Here is a 23,523-nt window from a genome sequence, read left to right as displayed (position 1 = left end):
TTCTAAATTCCACCCGAGCGAAACAGGGGATGGCCAGCTAGTTTTATATAATTTCAAGGTTGTTGACCTCTAATTCTAAAAAGTAGACATATACCTTCTGTAACCTTCTTCCGCATTTTTATTATTTAACAAAACAATACAATTTCACCAGAAATAAAAAAATAAAAGCACGATTAGATAACAAAGTCCCATTCAATTGTCACTTGTCAGTTTATATATCACAATGGTATCTCTAAAACAATCTGTTGGGTATACGCTATCAGTCTTTTATATACTTTCATCATTTTGTTTGTTTATTTTATTAATCACTCGAAAATAATTAACACAATGTTATTTATTATATTTATATATAATTTTGTATTATACAATACAAATATAACTATTACCTACTTAAATCAATTTAATTCTATAAACTTTTTAATTATTATGTAACTTTTTTACTTTTATTATGTAACTGGCTGATGCCCGCGACTTCGTCCGCGTGGATTTAGGATTTTTTTTAATCCCATGGGAACTTTTTAATTTTCCGAGGTAAAAAGTAGCCTTCTGTCCTTCCCCGGTATGTAAGCTGACTTTGTACCAAATTTCATTAAAATCGCTTACTGCTGGGCCGTGAAAAGCTAGCAGACAGACAGATAAACACACTTTCGCATTTACATCTACACATTCGTATTTCGTCAAATTTTCCGGCGAAAATAGTGGCGCAACTATCTGTTAGAATTAAATTAACATAGTAACTAATATGAAAGTCATCAACATTTCTTAAACAAAGATATAATTTAAGCTTAACGACATAATATTTTACAAATTAACAATTAAAATTAACTAAATTACCTTTTTCTTAAACCAAATATTTTATATTCCACTAGCTGATGCTCGCGACTTCGTCCACGTGGACTGCACAAATTTCAAACCCCTATTTCACCCCATTTAGTCACCCACTGACTGACTGATCTATCAACGCACGGCTCAAACTACTGGACGGATCGGGGAAATTTGGCATGCAGATAGCTATTATGACGTAGACTTCCGATAAGAAAGGATTTTTGAAAATTCAACCCCTAAGGGGGTGAAGTAGGGGTTTGAAATTTATGTAGTCCACGCGTACGAAGTCGCGAGCATAAGCTAGTAAGAAATAATAATCATAATACTTATCTCACCTGATTTGACCTGCAGCTCGTTCCAGCAACGCACAAGACTGCAAATACTATTTTATACATGGCATAATCTTGTACCTATATCAAATATTTCAAAAGAGCAACCGCCGAGTTTCTTGCTGGTTCTTCTCGATAGGAAAGGCATTCCGAACCAGTGGTAGATGCATCCGACTATTCGAAAGTACTTGTAAAAGTTCATTTGAATAAAAAAGATTTTTATTTTATTTTATTTTATTTTATTTTATCAATTATTGTCATAAAAACGAGCTTCAAGCGCGTTGAAGTCTAATACACATAACCGTTCATAAAAGTTCATTTCGTTTAAAAATTATGAAAAAGTACTTAATTAAAACTAAAATTTAAATTATACTTAATTGTTAAATTAATAATGAGCATGTATCTTCTATTTACATTATGCATTAATTCAAATTTTCTTAAGAGATTTTTAAGGTTCTTTCGGATATTTTTTAATTCACATACATAATATAAAAGCCCCTTTGTTCTCTTTCTTGTTCTTTAAAGAATAAATGTATAATATAAATAGATGCTATTATGCTGAATATTATTTAGGAAAAGGGATTTGGTAATAGTCCACCACGCTGGCCAAGTGGGGATTAGCAGACTTCACACATCTTTTTAGTTTACGCACCACGGACAAATTTAAACCCGCTATTTTACCTCCTTAGGGATTTTTCAAACATTCTTTCTTAGCGGAAGTCTACGTCATAATAGCTATCTGCATGCCAAATTTCAGCCCGATCCGTCCAGTAGTTTGAGCTGTGCATTGATAGATCAGTCAGTCAGTTTTCCTTTTATATTATATATAGATATATATATTTATAATTATAAAGCCAAGCATAGGCATAGTAATCTTACATAATTATTCGTATTAGTGTAATAAACTGTCCGTCTGTACATCGCATAGAAAGTGGTCCGCATCGCTGGGCATGCGACACGTTGTCACGCAAGGCAATTATATGTGTGTTTGTATCTCCGAGCATTACCCTTGAATATAAAACGAAATACTAAATACTAAACGAATTACTAAATATATAAAACGAAAAGGTGACTGACTGACTGGTCTATCAACGCACAGCTCAAACTACTGGACGGATCGGGCTGAAATTTTGCATGCTGATAGCTATTATGACGTAAACATCCGCTAAGAAAGGATTTTTGAAAATTCAACCCCTAAGAGGGCAAAATGAGGGTTCGAAGTTTGTGTAGTCCACGCGGTCGAAGTCGATATAGTTATCTTACTTTGATAATTGAATATACTAATTATTAATTTCATGACCACAATTTAATTTTTTTGTGTGATGTAACCACAAATTCACGGTTTTCAGATTCCCGTGTCTGCTATAAGACCTACCTACCTGCCAAATTTCATGAATTTCTAGGCCAACGGGAAGTACTCTGTAGGTTTCTTGACAGACAGACAGATAACAAAGTGATCCTATAAGGGTTCCGTTTTTCCTTTTGAGGTGCATAACCCTAAAAATCAATTCCTGTTAGGTCAATTACAGAGCCTCAATAGCTCAACCGGTAAAGGAGTGGACTGAAAACCGAAAGGTCGACGGTTCAAACCCCGCCCGTTGCACTATTGTCGTACCTACTCCTAGCACAAGCCTGACGCTTAGTTGGAGAGGAAAGGGGAATATTAATCATTTAACATGGCTAATATTCTTTATTAAAAAAAAAAAAAAAATGAGGGAAATGACCTTTACTTACTTTTTAAGTGTATGACTCAATCTCAATAAATTAATCAGTTGATTAAACTAATGTGTTATTAGAACGCATAGTAACAGGTTTTAGAAATTAGTTATAACTGACTGGGCTATGTGAGTCGCAACTTGATCGTCAACTTTACACATTAACAACATTAGGTTACTACGACCAGTATCAGTGATTTACCAATAGTTATGATGAAAATTGCCGACTCCTTACTTTTGCAGGCTTTATTCATTTTATCTTACTTTTGCAGGCTTTATTCATTTTATCTTAATTTTGCAGGCTTTATTAATTTTATTTCTCGAACTTTTCTCTACTTTTGTCTTACCTTCATTTGCGAAAAAAAATTAAAATATTAGCTAATCCATCCCGGCTTCGCTCCTAAGCCTCCGCTGTCCGTCCGTCCGTATGTCTGTCTGTCAGCGGGCTGTATCTCGTGTAGTAGGTAAATACTTGCAATTTTCACATACTGTGTACATTTTCTTTTGCCGCTATAACATCAAATAATAAAAAATTAAAATGGCTGCCGTGAAAATTAAAAAAAAAAACAATGATCAACCCTTCGCCGGCCAACTGCTGAACACGGATCTCCTCTCAGAATGAGAAGGATTCGGGCTATAATCTGCCACGCTGTGGTTCAGTGTAGATTGACAAACGCACCTTTGAGAACATCATGGAGAACTCTCTGGCATGCTTCCTCATGACGTTTTCCTTCACCGTTAAGGCAAGAGATATTTAATTGCTTAAAAAGCACTTAACACCAAAATGTTAGAATTTCCTAGGTTTACACCCCCACTATCATTAGCCTATAATTACCACCGTTAGTTATAAATAAAGTTAATAAACAGACATTGATTAGGTAACTGCAAGTGGAATACTAGGCCGAAGAACACTGCAACAATTAATTAATGGGCTGTCTTTACAAAACTTTGCGTGTCTCTAAAAGGAACTTACGTAAGCGGGTTCCGTCCAATTAAGGAACTATATTAAATAGGAAGTTGTAAAAAGTGTAATTTATACGAAAATCTAGGAAATCATTTCCTAACACGACTCAGTTATTTTCGTTTACTATGTTAATAGGTTTAGGTTGGATACACAGACAGACATGCTTGAATTGTCTAATACTCGTATATTGGGTTAATCTATATTAGGTATATGTACTAGCTGACTCGGCGAACTTCGTACCGCCTAACACGTCACTCAATTGTTTTGCCTTCCCGGAACCCCTCCACTAACACTTAAACTTTATGTTATGGTATTAAAGTTCTAATTGACTTTTAAGTATTTTACGAATCTTTTGTATGGGAATATAGAAAAGTGTTGTTTTTAGACTTTTTCAGGCAATTTTTAAAAAAATTCTCTCCGTAAGAAACATCCTCGTACTTCAAGGAATATTATAAAAAAAGAATTAGCGAAATCGGTTCAGCTGTTCTCGAGATTTGCGATCATCAACACATTTAGCGATTCATTATTATATACAGATATAAAAGAAAAAGGTGACTGATCTATCAACGCACAGCTTAAACCATTGGACGACGACGACTTCCATCTTAAACTGTATCATCACTAACCACCAGGTGAGATTGCAGTCAAGGGCAATTTGTATCTGAATTTTAAAAAAACTCAAAGAATGCCAAAGTTCAAACAAATGTACGACATGAAAAGTTTTCATATTTATGTAAAACCTTAGTCATTAAAGAAAAACCTTTTATTAGCAAAGTTTGTCTGACCTTTGGGATTTTGAAATCGTAGTAAGTATACAAATAAGGTTTTTTATCAATATCGGTTCAGTTTTCTAGTTTGATGTAGTATTGTTACTATAAAAAACCAAAATACACTGTTGTAAATAATATTATGTTAATTTTAATTTTTCTATTTTTGTAAATATTTTATTTATAACTCTAGCACAATAGGGTCTTGGACTGTAGTAATAAAATGACGTGATTTTTTGTATAGCGATAGTTTATGGGGCTAGAATTCATTATTATAGAAAATAATTAAAAAAAAAGATTTTTATTTATTTTAACATGAACGTCATGCTGTACGGAAGGTGAATAATAACGTCACAATCCATAGACCTATAGATACAAATCGTAATTTTTAAAAAAAAACGTAAAATTTTCACATTTGAAAAAGACCACAACATTCAGAAGTTATGGTGGAATAAAGAAACTCACATGTATACATATAATTCCGCACAAAATTCAATAGATATAATGTAAATGAGTGAACACTTAATAGGCATATGTACAAACTAGAAATAAGTAGCTAAGTAAAAATGTAAAAGCTTTTTGTGTTCCATAATAAAAAATAAAAAAAAATATACTCCTTTTTTGGGCAGTCATGTAAAAAATCTTGTGTGTATCTAGGTATATCTATGGTGTTCAAATAAAACAAGTAAGCAAGCAATCGGGCTGGTCTTATTTATGTTAATGTTGGTTTCATGCCTTCGCAACTGCATTATTGTCCGATGCACGCAATCCCCTAGTGTGGCATTGGCTTTATGGAAATGAGGGACAGTCTACCATCTACCATTATAATAAATAATTAGTCTAAGTAATTTTCTTTTTAAATGAAAATCTATACATTTAAAAGGAAAAGCTGACTTACTGACTGATCTATCAACGCACAGCTCAAACTACCGTACGGATCGGACTGAAAGAAGTTTGACGCGTTTGGGAAAGCGATTAACGACGTCACAATGCGTAAACTACAAATATTTTTCATTTATTAACAAAAAAAAATCCAGCAAAAATTACTCTATTTTTAAGTTAAAAAACTGAAAAGACGAAGTCGTTCACGGATTGTGACGTCATTATTAACTTTCCGTACAATGTGACGTTATGTTAAAAATCATGTTTTTTTTTTAATTATTCACTATAAGAACGAACTCTAGCCCCATAAACTACCGCTATACAAAAATCACATCATTTTATTACTGCAGTCCAAAACCCTATTGAAGATGTATACTTACGTGTACATTTTTTAGAATCTCCAGATTCGTAATTTCGCATAGCCTCAATAGCTCAACCGGTAAAGGAGTGGACTGAAAACCGAAAGGTCGACGGTTCAAACCCCGCCCGTTGCACTATTGTCGTACCTACTCCTAGCACAAGCCTGACGCTTAGTTGGAGAGGAAAGGGGAATATTAGTCATTTAACATGGCTGATATTCTTTTTAAAAAAAAAGCAATAAAAAAAATTGACGCGCCTTTTTAAAACCTATTAAATCTAACAACTACAATTCAGTTTTATCTCCACCCCATCTTAAAACTACGTTGTACTATAACTTATATCTACTACAAGTTCCCATACCATACACACATACCAGTGATATAAAATGTACCACTAGATAGGGCGCTTCATAGTAACATGTTCTAACGAACATCAGTAATCGTAATCCGCTTTAGACGTTTGTTAAAATTAAACTTTCGGGATATGGGACATTATGATTTGGTAAACTTATTAAATAACTAGCTTATGCTCGCGACTTCGTCCGCGTGGACTACAAAAATTTCAAACCCTTAGTAAACCTTTCCTTCCCTTCAAACCCTTACCACTTTAGGAGTTGAATTTTCAAAAATCCTTTCTTAGTGGATGTCTACGTTATAATAGCTATCTGCATGCCAATTTTCAGCCAGATCCGTCTAGTAGTTTGAGCTGTGCGTTGATAGATCAGTCAATCAGTCAGGATTTTCTTTTATCAAATTTAAATATTGTGTAAAACACTCTTATTAAGTCAAGGCTATTATACAACTGATGAGTTAATTAGTGATAAAGTTGCGTGGAAGTAACCGGTTGAGCTTTCAGTTACCTACAAAATGGTGTAAGTAGTTGTATTAATACATATTGTAACTTTTTATGATTTAAAAAGACCTACTGCTGAGTTTCTTGCTGGCTCTTCTCAATAGAATCTACATTCCGAACCAGTGGTAGTACAAACGTAGCATGAGAGAATGCTGTTTTTTTAATGAAAAATTACAATAAAACTTAAAGATAGCCTTATCTAATTACTATACAAATCATGCCCGTGTGGAATGGTGTCAAGAATCCTGGCTGCATTTCCGCGCTGGACGGCCAGGCTGATCCGTTGCGTAAAAAATGAGTCAGCCTTTCTGTCACCAGATGAGGCTATTAATCGCGGTGGAATGTCTCGTATAAATGTTTTAGCATTAAGACTGCATGGCTGCATGGTCCCAGAGTCTCCACGGCAAACGGAACAAAATGTAACTCTCGATAAGAGAGTCATACTTGCGCTGCTTGCCGTTTTCAGCTGTTTCTGCTGCGGCTCCCGGTCTTTTATTTATTATTATTATTATTTATTATTTATTTATTTATTATTTAATTAGAACGGCCATAAAGCCAATTACACTAATTAAACTACGAGTACAAACTAACATAAACATACATACAAAAATTGTTAAAATTATAAATTTTAAAAAGCAAAATTATAAATTTTCACAAAAATGCAAAATCTGACCCATGAGGTCTTGATGCTGTCATGACACGGGGCCGATGTGTCAACGCTAGTTGCGTCCCACATTAGCGCGTAGTTGTTGTTTTGTTGCCCTACACTACGTGAAATAAATAAATTATTTTTATTTCAATTTTGGTCACGTCGTTACTATGAAGCGCCCCATCTAGTGGCATTTTTATATCGCTGACCTATACCTACTCCTTTCATTTCCTCATGGTCACCCTATCCCCCCCCACTCGAATCACCAGCCAGCTCTAGTGCGCGCTGAACGGTTGGAAAGTGTGGTTCTTAGGTTCTTAGACACTTTGTGAAATAGTGGTACAGTGAATTGAGGTATTTTAGCGTTTAAACTATCGTGAGTGATTTCCATTATATATATATATATATATATATAACTAGCTGATGCCCGCGACTTCGTCCGCGTAAAATTTCTGGTTTCTCATAAGATCTGAAATTTTCCCGCTTCAAAAGGCCTCACTTACCTACACACAAGTGAACTATACAGATTTTTATTATTTAAAGCTAATAACCTAAATGGCAGTTTTCATATCTCTAACTTCAAAAACATAGGATTTTCATATAACTTTTCAACCCCCATTTCACCCTCTTAGGGGGAGATATCTGTCTACGGCTTTACTCACGTATTTAGTCGACGTTAGCCCGACTATAACCCATCCGGGGTCCTTTTTCAAGGGACTCCCTTGAAAAAGGACCCCGGATGGTATCGAAACCAGTCGGGCTAACGTCGACTAAATACGTGAGTAAAGCCGTAGACAGATATATATAATGAATTAAGGTATTTGATTTTTAGTGTTTTAAACAAAAAGGTTGGAAACTAATACATACCACGATTAATTCTCCCGTCCCGTGCAATTGGCTTGAAATATCGACAAATAAAAGCAAAAATTACCCGTTATATACATTAAAAAAGGTAGGATTTTATATCTGTTTTTTTCTATAAAAAGATTCGAAATAGACGCGTGGAAACTAGATTTAGGTTTTGATAAGTTTTCATAGTTTATCTAGGTATGTTTTTTCTTTATCGATTTTTTTCCTTTTTTAAAAGTTTGTTGTGGGCTCTTCTCAGACCTGGGCGCGTTTGGAACCCTCATAGCTTTAGTTTTAAATAGATACGTATTAATTATCACCACTATATCATCTTACAAATTAAAATTTTGACCATCAGTAAAACTTTACCTATTCTGAATAAATAATTTGAGTTTGAGTTTGAAATATATAATTAGCAGTTACATTTTTCGCAATTATATAATTAGGGACATTATCCGCCAATCCGCACTAGGCCAGCGTGGTGGAATATGGCCAAACCCTTCTCATACTGAGAGGAGGCCCGAGCTCTGTAGTGAGTCGGCTATCGGTTGATAATGATGATGATGATGAATTACATTATTGACGTATTTTTTGAGTTGAAATTTGAAAATTGATAGGTCTGTTGTATTTTTCTTACTTACTTTTTCAATAATACGCGTATCTACGAGGTAGATTTTTAGCCCTTTTTACCATGTTAGACCTACCTATTTTCTTCTGAGAAATAAGTTAAAAACCGGCCAAGTGCGAGTCAGGCTCGTGCAATGAGGGTTCCGTACTACAGTCGTATTTTTTCGACATTTTGCACGATAATTCAAAAACTGTGATGCATAAAAATAAATAGAAATCTGTTTTAGAATGTACAGGTGAAGACCTTTCATATGATACCCCACTTGATATAGTCCCTCACTTCGAAAGTTGAAAATACTAATTATTAGTTCATGACCACAATTTAATTTTTTTTGTGTGATCTAACCCTAAATTCACGGTTTTCAGATTTTTCCCCAAATGTCAGCTATAAGATCTACCTACCTGCCAAATTTCATGATTCTAGGTCAACGGGAAGTACACTGTAGGTTTCTTGACAGACAGATAGACAGACAGACAACAAAGTGATCCTATAAGGGTTCCGTTTTTCCTTTTGAGGTACGGAACCCTAAAAATGTCCAAAGGTAATTTAACGGACGAAGTCGGTGGCATCAACTAGTAAACAATAAAAGTACCTAGTCAATAAATAAAACCTAATGACCAGAGCAATCGCAAAGAGAATGTGAATCGTAATAGCAATCCAGACATACCTACCTTTTACATATATCTATATTTTATAATTCATTCCCTTCACATACCTATGCTTGCTCAAGAATACATTTAAAACCTAACAAGTGCGAGTCGGACTCGCGTACTGAGGTTTCCGTACTACAGTCGTGTTTTATCGACATTTTGAACGATAAAACAAAAACTATTATGCATAAAAATATATAAAAATCTGTTTTAGAACATAAGGGCTGCCTGCGTCAAATGTACTAACATTTGACGCCTGCCAGTGACGTCAAATCCTCGACGACGCGACGTTTTGTTAGAAGCTCCCTAACAAAACTTTTTTCTAACTGTCAACTATCTCCAAAAAACCCCTATTAGGTATTATGATTCATCACATCATGATCACCTCATAGCCGGCTCACTACAGAGCACGGGTCTCCTTTCAGAGTGAGAAGGGTTTTGGCCATAATCTACCACGCTGGCCATGTGCGGATTGGTAGACTTCACACAACTTTGAGAACATTATGGAGAACTCTCAAGCATGCAGGTTTCATCACGATGTTTTCCTTCACCGTTAAAGCAAATGATATTTAATTAATAAAAACGCACATAACTCCGAAAAGTTAGAGGTGCGTGCCCGGGATCGAACCCCCGACCTCCGAGTACACGTCTTCTAAACTGTTGTTGTTAACTCTTGACACTGTAAAGAAAAAGTAGTCTAATTTAAAAGGTCATAAGTCTGGTCCTTGACCTGTGACTTTTGTCGCCTGTAGACTACGTGACTTAGTTGCTAAGCTGTTATTTTTTTGTATTAGGCGTGTCTTTGAAATTTTTAGGGTTCCGTACCTCAAAAGGAAAAAGGAACCCATATAGGATCACTTTGTTGTTTGTCTGTTTTTCTAGCGTATATGTCTAGCCCCATCAAGGGAATAACCTATAGCAATATCTTTTAGAACAAGTAAAGAGAAAAATCTGAAAACGGCCAAGTACGAGTCAGACTCGCGCACTGAGGGTTCCGTACTACAATCGTATTTTATCAATATTTTGCACGATGAATCAAAAACTGTAATACATAAAAAGAAATAAAAATCTGTTTTAGAATGTACAAGTAAAGCCCTTTCATATGATACCCCACTTAGTATAGTTGTCTTACTTTGAAAATTTAATAAAAATAAAATAAAATACTAATTATTTGTTTCTGAACACAATTTTTTTTTGTGATGTTACCACATATTCACGGTTTTCGGATTTATTCCTTTACTTGTGCTATATTAAGACCTACCTACCTACCAAATTCCATGATTCTAGGTCAACGGGAAGTACCCAGTAGGTTTCTTGACAGACAGACAGACAGGCAACAAAGTGATCCTATAAGGGTTCCTTTTTTCCTTGTGAGGTACGGAACCCTAAATCTAAATATATAAAAGGAAAAGGTGACTGACTGACTGACTGACTGACTGACTGACTGACTGATCTATCAACGCACAGCTCAAACTACTGGACGGACCGGGCTGAAATTTGGCATGCAGATAGCTATTATGACATAGGCATCCGCTAAGAAAGGATTTTTGAAAATTCAACCCCTAAGGGGGTGCAATAGGGGTTTGAAATTTGTGTAGTCCACGCGGACGAAGTCGCGAGCATAAGCTAGTATAAAATAAAATTCAAATGCCGGGCAAAGCATGTCGCGTATAAGTTGCTAATGCGCGCGGCCGCCATTTTAGTGACGTCAGCACTAGACTGGAGTTTCGAGCTGATGGTGTATTTTTACTTAAATATACGTCAAGGGACGTCAAAATGACGTCATTTCGATGTTAATGAGATATGGTTCCAGCGCAATAGCAATTTCCGGGACGCGTAAGAGTTTCTGTGAGGAGTTTTCTGAGAATTACATACACAAACTTTCGTCAAGAGCCCCCTCGAAATTTTCCGTCACCTCTTCATCTCTTTATTAACATTATTATTATACCTATATAACAATATTGCCTTAGGCACTTGTCCCACCGCCGACGATTAGCGAGCTAAACGAGATGAGTTGAAAACTAGAAACGAGTTGACGAGCAAAGGGAAGCGAGTGTGTGAGTGTGTAATATATTTGTCTTTGGGTATGAAACGAAATGAATTTCTAGTGCCTTATTAACTCGTGGACTACACAAATTTCAAACCCCTATTCTACCCCATAGGGGTTGAATTTTCAAAAATCCTTCCTTAGCGGACGTTCACGTCATAACAGCTATCTGCATGCCAAATTTCAGCCTAATCCGTTCAGTAGTTTGAGCTGTGTGTTGATAGATCTGTTAGTCAGCTTTTCCAGCAATAGAAAGTTTCTTGAGCGACAACATATTGGATAGCTAATGATCGCCCCTCGTCGCCGGTGGGACTAGTGCCTTATTAGAATTCTAAGTCTATTAAATAATAGATTGCAAAAGACCTTTTAGGAAGCTCGTTCTATAGTTTAATAGATTAATTACCCAATATTTCAAGTCGGTTAAACTGGTTTTAACGATTTCCAATTACTAATAAATACTTCCTGACTACGCATGCACTTATTTGAGTTCTTTAAGTAATATTAGGCCACGGGAACACAAAATCTATACTGATATAAATTCAAAAATCTGTCTGCCTGTCTGTCAGTTATCTTTTCACGGCTCATCCGTAGGTCGATTTTGTAAAACCTGCATCAATCATTATTACAATCTCAATTGTTGTTATTGGCTGTATTTGTGCAATTCTTGTTGCAACAATGCATTGTAGCCAATAACGAGCGAGCGTCAACCAATCAGAGGTGATTGCGATCGTGACATTGTAACTATCATTCTCCCGCAATCGAGTAGCAGATTTTGACGAAATTTGGCACAGTACACAGACGAAAACATCATATAGGTATGAGTGACAGAGACAACGCTCTACAAAGCCAAAATGTCATTCTAAAGGCCGATGTACATTACTTACGGCTGCGTACTGCACCTACATATTTTACTTGGACTTTTTATTTCCGAAAATTAAAATTTCCCACGGAATAAAAAAAAATTGAGGATAGTGATATTTTACTGGTTTTTGGAATATACTCGCACAGACAAACATGCAAACTATATTTTTTTTGAATAATAGGTACTTACTACATTTTTTTACATTTCTATTACAGAATTAAACTTAAAACTTTTATAAATGCAAGAAATCGAAAAGCAGAATACGAGTTTTTTCGCCACATTTTTGAAAAATTTCAAGGACTTTTTGTACTTATATCTGAAATTCGTTTTCTATGCTATAGTTATTTACATAATTTTCTATTATTACGACTATTATTTGGGTTAGAAATTTTTAGTGAATTTAGTGATTTTTAGTGTTCTAGAGACAACTATGTGAAGTGAAAGTGTCAACTTAGTGAAAAGTTAAATGAACTGATTTTTGGGATATTTTTCGTTTTTTGGAAATTTCAACTGTGATACTGGAAAGGAAAGACGGTAAGCTTTTACTTTTTCTTTTTTCCCTTTTACTTTTTAGGGTTCCGTATTCAAAAAAAATCGGAAAAAAGGAACCCTCATAGGATCACTTCGTTGTCTGTCTGTCTGTCTGCCCGGTTGCCCGTCGTGTCTGTCAAGAAAACCTATAGGTACTTCCCGTTGACCTAGAATCATGAAATTTGGGTTGTTTCAATAAAATTAAGTTAAATTAAATTTATTTATTTATTTAATAGGCAGCTCAAAGTCTTATAGCACAAGGAAAAAATCCGAAAACCGTGAATTTGTGGTTACATAAAAAAGTGTTGTTTCTTTTACGATGACACCGAACCCTTCGTGTGCGAATGCGACTCGCACTTGACTGGTTTTTTTATATTTTTTTATTTTCATGGCGGCCATTTTGAAATTTATCATTTGTTGTTATAGCAACAATAGAAACACACACTCTGTGAAAATTTTAACTCTACCTATTACGGTTCATGAGATACAGCCCGCTGACAGACTGACAGACAAACAACGAAGGCTTAGTAAAAGAGCCCTTCGGGCACGGAATCCTAAAAATAAATTAACATCTTTGATTACTAGGCCATCCAAATACATAAAATTTTAATATGTTAATAATTTATCATTATTATTTAATATCGAATGTGTTAATGAAATATGATACCAATATATATATATATTTATTTCCTTATTAAAACCAGTTTAGTGAGTTGTTAACTTTAAATTAGTAATTGTTATGTATAAATGAAATATAACACGTCGTAAAATTATACAATAAATGTATAATATTGTATAATTTATTAGTAAAATGTTAATCAATTTTATCTAGTTTAAGGAAGTCAAAAAAAATCTTATTTTAGTAAATCAATATTTTTTTCTACTTTCGTGTAATATTTATCTGCAGATTTTTCGCTTATCCTATTTTGACTAAAATCGATAGTATTTTTTAAAATAATAAACATAAAAACCAGCCAAGTGCGATTCAAACGCGCAGCGAGGGTTCCGTACTCGATTATTTTTTTCGTCATTTTGCATGATAAATCAAAAACTATAATCATGCTTAAAAATAAATAAAAATCTGTTTGAAAATATACAGGTAAAGACCTTTCATATGATACCACACTTGGTACTTCTTACTTTTAAAATTGCAAATACTAATTATTTGTTCATTAACACATTTTAATTATTTTATTGTGTGATGTTACCACAAATCCAACAATAGGTCAACGGGAAGTACCCTATAGGTTTTCTTGACAGACACGACGGACAGACGCACAGACAGAAAACAAAGTGCTCCTATAAGGGTTCCTTTTTCCTTTTGAGACACGGAACCCTAAAAATAAGTGTGTGTTTAAATTTAAACTTCAATAACAAAATAAATAAATAAATATCATTGATGTAAATAGCTAATTAACTAATGAATACTAAATTAAAATGTTTCTATTTATAGCTAATGACCTCACTGAAGTTATTTCTAAATTCTAAGCAACATATTACGACCTTAGGTGACGATGTCATGCGATTGTAACAAAAAATGGCGAAACAGACATTCGAATTTCATGAAAAAGCAAAATAAGAAGAAGAATTGATGATTTCGCAACTTGTACACAAGCCAAAGATATCATAAAACTAGCTATTGCCTGCGGCTTAGTCCGTGTGGATTCATGATTTAAAATCCTGAATTTAAAAACTAAAAAAAGATTTTTGTTGTTTTCTGGTATAATATTATAGCTATTAGTCTATGTCACTCTCCAGGTCTTTAACTATATCCATGCAAAAAAACTACGCCAATCCGTTGCTTCGTTGCTGCGTGATTGAAGGACAAACTAATAACGGAAATACGAAGCTCTAAACACATTTAGCAAGAATAAATAAAATGGTAAAAGCGTGTCTTCCACTCAGCAGTAGCCAGTGACGTAATATCGACATCGATAAAATCGGTAAATAATCGAATTGATCGACTCGATTCGACTCGCCACCTGTCGATGGTTCCGCCGATTAATTGAGCTGCCGAAATTATGAAATTGCAATATCGATGTTTTTATTTTTAGTTCTTGTTTCGATGATTTTCACTTTTAAAAAAACTTGTTAGTGACTTCGCACGGGCGGGCTTTCCTTCTGAAGGCTAATCATCATCATCATCATTTTTTTTTTAATGAATATTAGCCATATTAAATGACTAATATTCCCCTTTCCTCTCCAACTAAGCGTCAAGCTTGTGCTAGGAGTAGGTACGACAATAGTGCAACGGGCGGGGTTTGAACCGTCGACCTTTCGGTTTTCAGTCCACTCCTTTACCGGTTGAGCTATCAACCCATCGCCAGTTCACTACTGAGAAACGGGCTCCTCTCAGAGAGTTTTGGCCAAAGTCCACCACGATGGCAAAGTGCGGATTGACAGACCTAGGTAGGCTATGAAACGACTAGATATCTTTGATTTTTTTATTCAAATATAGCCTTGACTGCAATCTTATCTGGTGGTAAGTGACGATGCAGTCTAAAGATGGAAGCGGGCTAACCTTTTTTTTTTTCGCTTAGGAGGGGAAAATCCTCATGGACATAGTGCCGGACTCCTAGCGACTAAAAACCCCTCCTTTCTCTAAGCAGTAATGTTCCCGCCTTGTTGGCCTACCATTACTGCCGCAGACTAACTCAACTTTCTCCTCTTTCGTCCTTCTCCTTACTTTCCATTATACCTTCCATGTATTTCTGAATCTGCCACTTCTTTTTGTCTTCCAGCATTGTGCTTATGAGGCTCTCCACTCCAAACGACCGACGACCTCCCTGGCGCAGTGGTGAGCGCTGTGGTCTTAAAGTGGGAGGTCCCGGGTTCGATTCCTGGCAGGGGTTTGGAATTTTATAATTTCTAAATTTCTGGTCTGGTCTGGTGGGAGGCTTCGGCCGTGGCTAGTTACCACCCTACCGGCAAAGCCGTGCCGCCAAGCGATTTAGCGTTCCGGTACGATGCCGTGTAGAAACCAAAGGGGTATGGGTTTAATAAAAACTGCCATACCCCTTCCAGGTTAGCCCGCTATCATCTTAGACTGCATCATCACTTACCACCAGGTGAGATTGCAGTCAAGGGCTAACTTGTATCTGAATAAAAAAAAAAAAAAAAAAAAAACTCTCCCAGCTCGGCTACGACATTACATCTTTCTTCCTGAAACTGAGGACAACGGAACAGTGTATGTTCTGCATCGTCTATCGGTTCTATGCAGTACATACACTTACTGCTGTCTCTTTTTTTTATGCGCTCTGTATACTGCATGAACACCCCATGTCCTGTGAAACACTGTGTCATTCGAAAGCGGGCTAACCTGGAAGGGGTATCTTTTTCCTTTTGAGGTACGGAACCCAAAAAATCAGAGATCAACCAAAATAATCATAAAATCGATTTTTAACTATTATGGTCAGGTGACATTTAAAATGGCGAACATGAACAACATTTTACCTTGTACGACTCCAAGCGCATCTAAATATATTTTTTATTTCTTTTGGATAATGTCATCGGATGTAAAGGTCACTTGCTCAAGATGTCATGAGCGCGCTATACAAGAAGAGTTCAAAATGTATAGACAGGATTGATACCCAATTTCACGAACATCCCCTAAACAATCACATAGTTAGATGACCTAAGCTAAACGGTCCCCTAAACCATGACTAAAATTTTGTCTACGTCATCTAAATATATAAAAGGGAAAAGTGACTGACTGATCTATCAACGCACAGCTCAAACTACTGGACGGATCGGGCTGAAATTTGGCATGCAGATAGCTATTATGATGTAGGCATCCGCTAAAGGATTTTTGAAAATTCAACCCCTAAAGGGGTAAAAGGGGGTTTGAAATTTGTATAGTCTACGCGGACGAAGCCGCGAGCATAAACTAGTACTTAATAACTATCTACATGCCAAATTTCAGCCCAATTCATCCAATAGTTTGAGTTTTGTGTTGAGAGATTAGTTAGTCACCAAGATCGGTCAGTCAGTCACCTTTTCCTTTTATATTTAGACTGATGTAAGCTAACTCTTTACCAAATTTCATGAAAATCGGTATAACTGTTGGGCCGTGAAAACCTAGCAGCAGGCAGACAGACTCACTTTCACATTTATAATATTAGTATACGTAATTTCTAAGCTTCGTTTTTTGGTGTCAAGTTCTTGACATTTCTAACACTATGTCAATCTCAGACACTCAGATTACAAATACCTATCTTATTTGTAATTTGACACTTCTAATAGTTTTTCGTCACTCGCAAATACAAAACGGCCTTGTAGTTAGTCCGCTCACCTGTAGAGTGGAGAAATATAGAAAATTAACCTTTTTCCTTTGAAATAAAGTCGCTAATTGCTTAGCAACAATTTATAAATAGACCCAACTAGGTTTCTAGGGTTTCGTACCTCAAAAGGAAAAACGGAACCCTTACAGGATTCAACAAAGTGATCCTATAAGGGTTCCGTTTTTAGGGTAGGTCGAATGCTCGAACGGTCCTCGAATGCCTGCTATAAGACCTAACTACCTACCTGCCAAATTTCATGATTCTAGGTCAACGGGAAGTATCCTGTAGGTTTCTTGACAGACAGACAGACAGACATACAGACAACAAAACGATTCCAATTTTCCTTTTGAGGTACGGAACCCTAAAAATATTAGAAACATTAGTATAAAATCTACATAATATATTGATTATCGAGTTGTTACATAAAAAAATATTTTCTGAATGACCTCTATTTGTAAAGTACTATAGTTTAATTTGGCATAACAAGTTTTTAAAGATTGCACCTTATGATTATGTATTATAGAGGTCAAATTAGAATAATACAATCAATATATTATACTTATCTAGATGACTGCATATTAATAGACTGTAGGAGGTCAGCAAATAAACTTAAAATAAATCAACAAGTAACACGCCTAGGGGATGACATAGAGCTCTTTTCTGATACAAAATATTCTGACATAATAACATGCGAAGAAACAATTTAAAACAGACAAAGACAAAATATAGGGAAATAGGTGTTACTTATTTGCTTTGTGCTGGCTTATTTAAAAACCTGTATATATAAAATTCGAAGTCCTAACTTATAAATCAACGCACAGCCAAAACCGCGGGTCATAGACATGAAAGGAGGTTGTGTTCTTTGTAAAGAGTAGGTGTCCACTAAAAAAGGATTTTACGAAATCCCACCCCTAAGTGGGTTAAATTGGGGGTTTGAAATTTATGTAGTCCACGCGAACGAAGTCGCCAGCATAAGCTACTCGTAGTATAATATAAAATAATAAAACAAATAGGTTAGCTTATTTAATAATTGTGTAAAATTAATTTACTAGCTAACGCTCGTGGTTTCGCTCACGGCCCAACAGTTTAACCAATTTTGATGAAGTTTAATACAGAGTTAGCTTACATCCCGGGGAAGGACATAGGCTACTTTTAATTCCGGAAAATTTAAGAGCTCCCACGGGATTTTTAAAAAGCCCTAAATACACGCGGACGAAGTCACGGGCATCACCTATTCATGAATATAATCCATCAATTATTTGACTCATTGGTCCGGTAGCTTGGCAAACAATCTGTTTATAGTTATTTCTTCCTTTCGAAATGCGTATTACTTTTTGACAAGCACACTTATTAAATCGTGCTAGACTATTATATAACATACTAAGTGTTAAATAATATCCTGAACTGAATTCGCTTGATCACGATACCACCTGATGGTGAGTGATAATGCAATCTAGATGGTACGTGGTGACCTGTTGAGGTTCTAGATTCAAATCTCTCGCTATTACAACGTAACTAGCAACCCGCCCCGGCTTCGCACGGGTGCTTGAAAATAAAATATAGCCTAGCAGCTGATGCCCGCGACTTCGTACGAGTGGATTTAGGTTTTTGAAAATCCCGTGGGAACTCTTGTATTTCCCGGGATAAAAAGTAGCCAATGGGGCCGATTCTCTTGTACACAATCTCTAAACTAAACTAAATTAACAGGTCTAAATCTAGTGCTATCCTTTTCCAAAAGCAAAATTATGAAAAGGATAGCAATAGATTTAGACGTGCCATTTTAGTTTAGTTTAGAGATTGTGTACAACGGAATTAGCCACTATGTCACTCTCCAGATCTTAAACTATACCCATGCAAAAAATCATGTCGATCCGTTGCTCCGTTGAGACGTGATTGAAGGAAAAACCACCAAACAAACACACTTTCGCATTTTTAATATGGTTAGTGATTAAAAAGTGTACTATTGATACCTTATTTGAATAAATGATTTGATTTTCCGGGATAAAAAGTAGCCTATGTCCTTCACCGGGATGTAAGGCCGCATCATCACTTTCTATCAGGTGTGATTGTGGTCAAGCGTTTGCCTATAATGGATTTTAAAAAAAAACTACTCCAGGGTCTAACATGCGCCCCGCGAGAAAATTTTGTCTACGCATTATCTCGTGTTTTTTCATACAAATAAGACTAAATAAAACTAAAATTTTCTCGTGGTGCGCATGCAGGTGAGCGTTGCGCTTTAAAAGAAACAAGAAGCTATAGATTATAGGCTATATATAGTTATAATACAATAAACAAAACACAATACTTGTTCTGGTGACCAACTTAAGTCCGTTATGCAACCTTTATGTAAGAGAGGTTACACCGATATTTCCGTCGGGTTATGACCACAATAGGGCACTAATACAACTGTTTATCTTGTCATCAGTAGCTTTGGGGATCCGTGGTGAAATGGTTCTAATTTTATTGTTGACACAAATTATTAATGAGTTTTTGAGGTACGGAACAAAACTGTTGCAAAGTTGTAATACACAATACCTAAATATTTTATGTAAACTATTGTAAGCTACATTACCTTTGCTAAGTATTTTAATCTAAATATATAAAAGGAAAAGGTGACTGACTGACTGACTGACTGACTGACTGACTGACTGACTGACTGACTGACTGACTGATCTATCAACGCTCAGCTCAAACTACTGGATGGATTGGGCTGAAATTTGGTATGCAGATAGCTATTTTGACGTAGGCATCCGCTAAGAAAGGATTTTTGGAAATTCAACCCCTAAGGGGGTGAAATAGGGGTTTGAAATTTGTGTAGTCCACGCGTACGAAGTCGCGAACATAAGCTACTTTAAAATAAAAAGATAATTGCTTTGTAGATCAAAACGCTAGAATCCAGAGATGTAATATGGATTATTAAAAAAAGAAACATATTGGAAAAGGGGCTGTTGAAGAACCTTTTTTGGAATATTGGGGAGAGAAAAACATGGCGTCGGAGAATCGACACCGTAAAAAAAAGATTCCGACGAATTGAGAACCTCCTCCTTTTTTTGAAGTCGGTTAAAAAGGGTTGAATGTAAAAGTTGTACTATATGCAATGGAAAATATTGAATTAATACAGTGTATTTAATTAGTATTTGGCATTTTATTTAGGTGTATATTTTATATTATGTTAAGATGACAAGTATATTAAATTACTATACATTGAGATTTTCGGTTATTTATGACGATTTTATTAGTTTATGACTGTTTAAATGACAAATTTTTCCATAAAATTACACGTTTATGATATTTTTTGAATAGATTGACATCAGTTATATGATACCTAATTTATGATATGAGGTTTAGACGACAATATATATTAGTCATAATATTAGTTCTTTTTTACTTGACACGATAATTGCAAATGTTATGTACACTTATTATCGATACATATATCAGTGTTTGTGTATAAATGATAAAGTAAATGTAAAATATGTGTTTTACGTATGTGTTCCTAATAAATAAAATAAAATAAAAAAATAAAATATATCTAACAATCGTAATAATTTTCAATTTTTCGACGGTACCTCCCTGGCGCAATGGCAAGCGCTGTGGTCTTGTTAATGGAAGGTCTGGGTCAGGGACTTGGAATTTCATAATTTTTTTCTAGTCTGGTTTGGTGTAAGGCTTCCATCTTAGTGCATCATCACTTTCCACCAGGTGAGATTGCAGTCGAGGGCTAACTTGTATCTGAATAAATAAATAAACTAGGAAAAGGCTTTTATAAAAATAACGTTTCATTCATTTTCCTGTGTACATCGATAAATGACAAGATATGCCCAAGCGAACAAAATTTTTCACGGTTTTGGAACCAGATAAATCAGCGTCATCTCTTAGACACTAATGAACGACCCGTTTGAAATCCAGACGTCACTGAGGTTGCATTGGTCCTAAATAAACATTTTAGGACCAATGAGTCGGTGCCATTTTGCTTGTTTAATGGCCCTGTCCTTACGAAGTAATATTTCATTCTTTTTCCTGTGTAGCATTTTGCAAGTGATTATTTATTCTCTCAAATTACCATGCTGCGTGCGTAGAGATAGTTAACTTGTCTGGCTATAATGTATTCTACCCTTTGTGTCGTGTCCAGAAGGTATGCGTGCGCACGACACTGCATTTCTCGATGCTCAGTGAAATATTGTTCTTAGTTGGACGCCGACTATACCTACTTATTTATTCGACTGCAATCTCACCTGGTGGCAAGTGATGATGCAGTTTAAGATGGAAGAAAGAAAGAAAGAAAGAAAAGACGTTTATTTTCAAAACTGTGCCACACATCACATCTTAAAACTAATAGCTGGTTATTTCAGCGCTTCTTCCACTTGAAGCGGGTTAACCTGGAAGGGGTATGGCAGTTTTTACTAAACCCATATCTCTTTGGTTTCTACACGTCATCGTACCGGAACGCTAAATCGCTTGGTGGTGCCTACACAACTAACCACGGCCTAGGCGTCCCATCAGACCGAAAATCAGTGTAAACATGAGCAATTTTTTTTTAACTTATTTATTGATGTCTAACTTTCACATTGTCTACTTTTATTCCGGGAAATCAAAGAGTTCCCACTTGATTTTTAATAATCTAAGTCTACGCAAATGAAGTGGCGGGCATCTGTAATTTAAAAATACCTATAAAATAAAAAGGTGACTGACTGACTGACTGATCTATCAACGCACAGCTCAAACTACTGGACGGACCGGGCTGCGATTTGTCATGCAGATAGCTACTATGACGTAGGCATCCGCTAAGAAAGGGTTTTTTAAAATTCAACCCCTAAAGGGGTAAAATAGGGTTTTGAAGTTTGTATGAAAGTCAGTCAGTTTTGAAGTTTGAAGTTTTGTAGTTAATATTTATGCAATTAGCAGCATGACATATTTTATGTTAAAATCTCATTGTGAAAGATCAACCCTAAGGGTGTACAATAGGGGTTTAAATTCTGTTTACTCCACGCGGACGAAATCGCGGGCATAAGCTAGTCTAAATATATAAAAGGAAAATGTGACTGACTGACTGATCTATCAGCGTACAGCTCAAACTACTGGACGGATCGGGCTGCGATTTGGCATGCAGATAGCTATTATGACGTAGGCATCTAAGAAAGGATTTTTGAAAATTCAACCCCAAAGGGAGTAAAATAGGGCATCGAATTTTGTGCAATCCGCGCGGACGAAGTCGCGAGCACTAGCTAATCTATATATATAAAAGGAAAAGGTGACTGACTGACTGACTGACTGAATGACTGACTGATCTATCAACGCACAGCTCAAACTACTGGACGGATCGGGCTGAAATTTGGCATGCAGATAGCTATTATGACGTAGGCATCCGCTAAGAAAGGATTTTTGAAAATTCAACTCCTAGGGGGGTGAAATAGGGTTTTGAAATTTTGTAGTCCACGCGGACGAAGTCGCGAGCATAAGCTAGTAGTATATAAACAAAGTCATTACCAGCCAATACATAAGTTGCGTTACAAAACCTATCTATCATTCAGCTATCGGGGTCAGACAAGTATTGCAACACTTTTGTCACTCGAAAGTCTATAGGTAGGTCTTGACTACCTCACGGCACTAAAAGTACCTATTGTAAACATACTAGCGACCCGCCCCGGCTTCGCATGGGGGCAATGTAGATACTAATGTGGTGCCATTGAGGTGTCATCGCCTCGGAAACTCTCAAATGAGATTTTTTCCGACCTAATTCACATTATTTCGATTTCTCTAGGGATCTCTAATTTTTTGAGAATTAAACTATAACTGTAAACCTTCCTCTTGAATCACTCTATCTATTGGTGAAAACCGCATTAAAATCCGTTGCGAAGTTTAAAAGATCTACGCGTTCATTCATACAGACAGCGGGAAGCGACTTTATTTTATGCTATGTAGAGATTTAGCTGCTAAAGAAAATATTTGCAAATGCCTAACGCTTAAATATCATGAATATGATGATCAACCCATCTTCAGCTCACTACAGAGCACGGGTCTCCTCTCAGAGTGAAAAGGGTTTTAGTCATAGTCTACCACGCTGGTCATGTGCGGATTGGTAGACTTCACACACATTTGAGAATATTATGCGGAACTCTGGCATGCAGGTAACCTCGCGATGTTTTCTTTCACCGTTAAAGCATGTGATATTTAGCGTGCGTTTCCACTGACGCAGAGCTGGGCGGAGTGGAGCGGAACGGAGGTTACACAGTTTCCACTGATGTGGAATGGGGATTTCAAGCACTGTGATTCGCTCCGCTGCGCTCCAATCCGCCCAGCTCCACGTCAGTGGAAACGCAGCCTAAACCTTCT

At 36.1% G+C, this 23,523-nt stretch overlaps 1 protein-coding gene across 5 annotated transcripts in view; it reads left to right on the top strand.

The window, feature by feature from the left end:
- Positions 1-23,523, top strand: part of LOC117994676 (zinc finger CCCH domain-containing protein 13) — a 58,601-nt gene that overhangs the window by 11,362 nt on the left and 23,716 nt on the right. The window contains exons 1-2 of one of the 5 annotated variants that reach the window (XM_069507876.1): positions 7,619-7,697; positions 12,794-12,913. The exons of 1 other annotated variant lie outside the window; for it this stretch is intronic. The gene's annotated coding sequence lies outside the window, so the exon portion shown is untranslated. Of the gene's footprint in view, positions 1-7,618; positions 7,698-12,594; positions 12,914-23,523 lie in introns of those variants that run through there. 3 more of the 5 variants (XM_069507879.1, XM_069507878.1, XM_069507877.1) reach the window with 3 other exon arrangements.

Source organism: Maniola hyperantus, chromosome 27, assembly GCF_902806685.2.
Source record: "Maniola hyperantus chromosome 27, iAphHyp1.2, whole genome shotgun sequence".
Lineage (NCBI taxonomy): Eukaryota > Metazoa > Arthropoda > Insecta > Lepidoptera > Nymphalidae > Maniola > Maniola hyperantus.
This window is presented reverse-complemented; position numbering and strand designations above follow the sequence as displayed.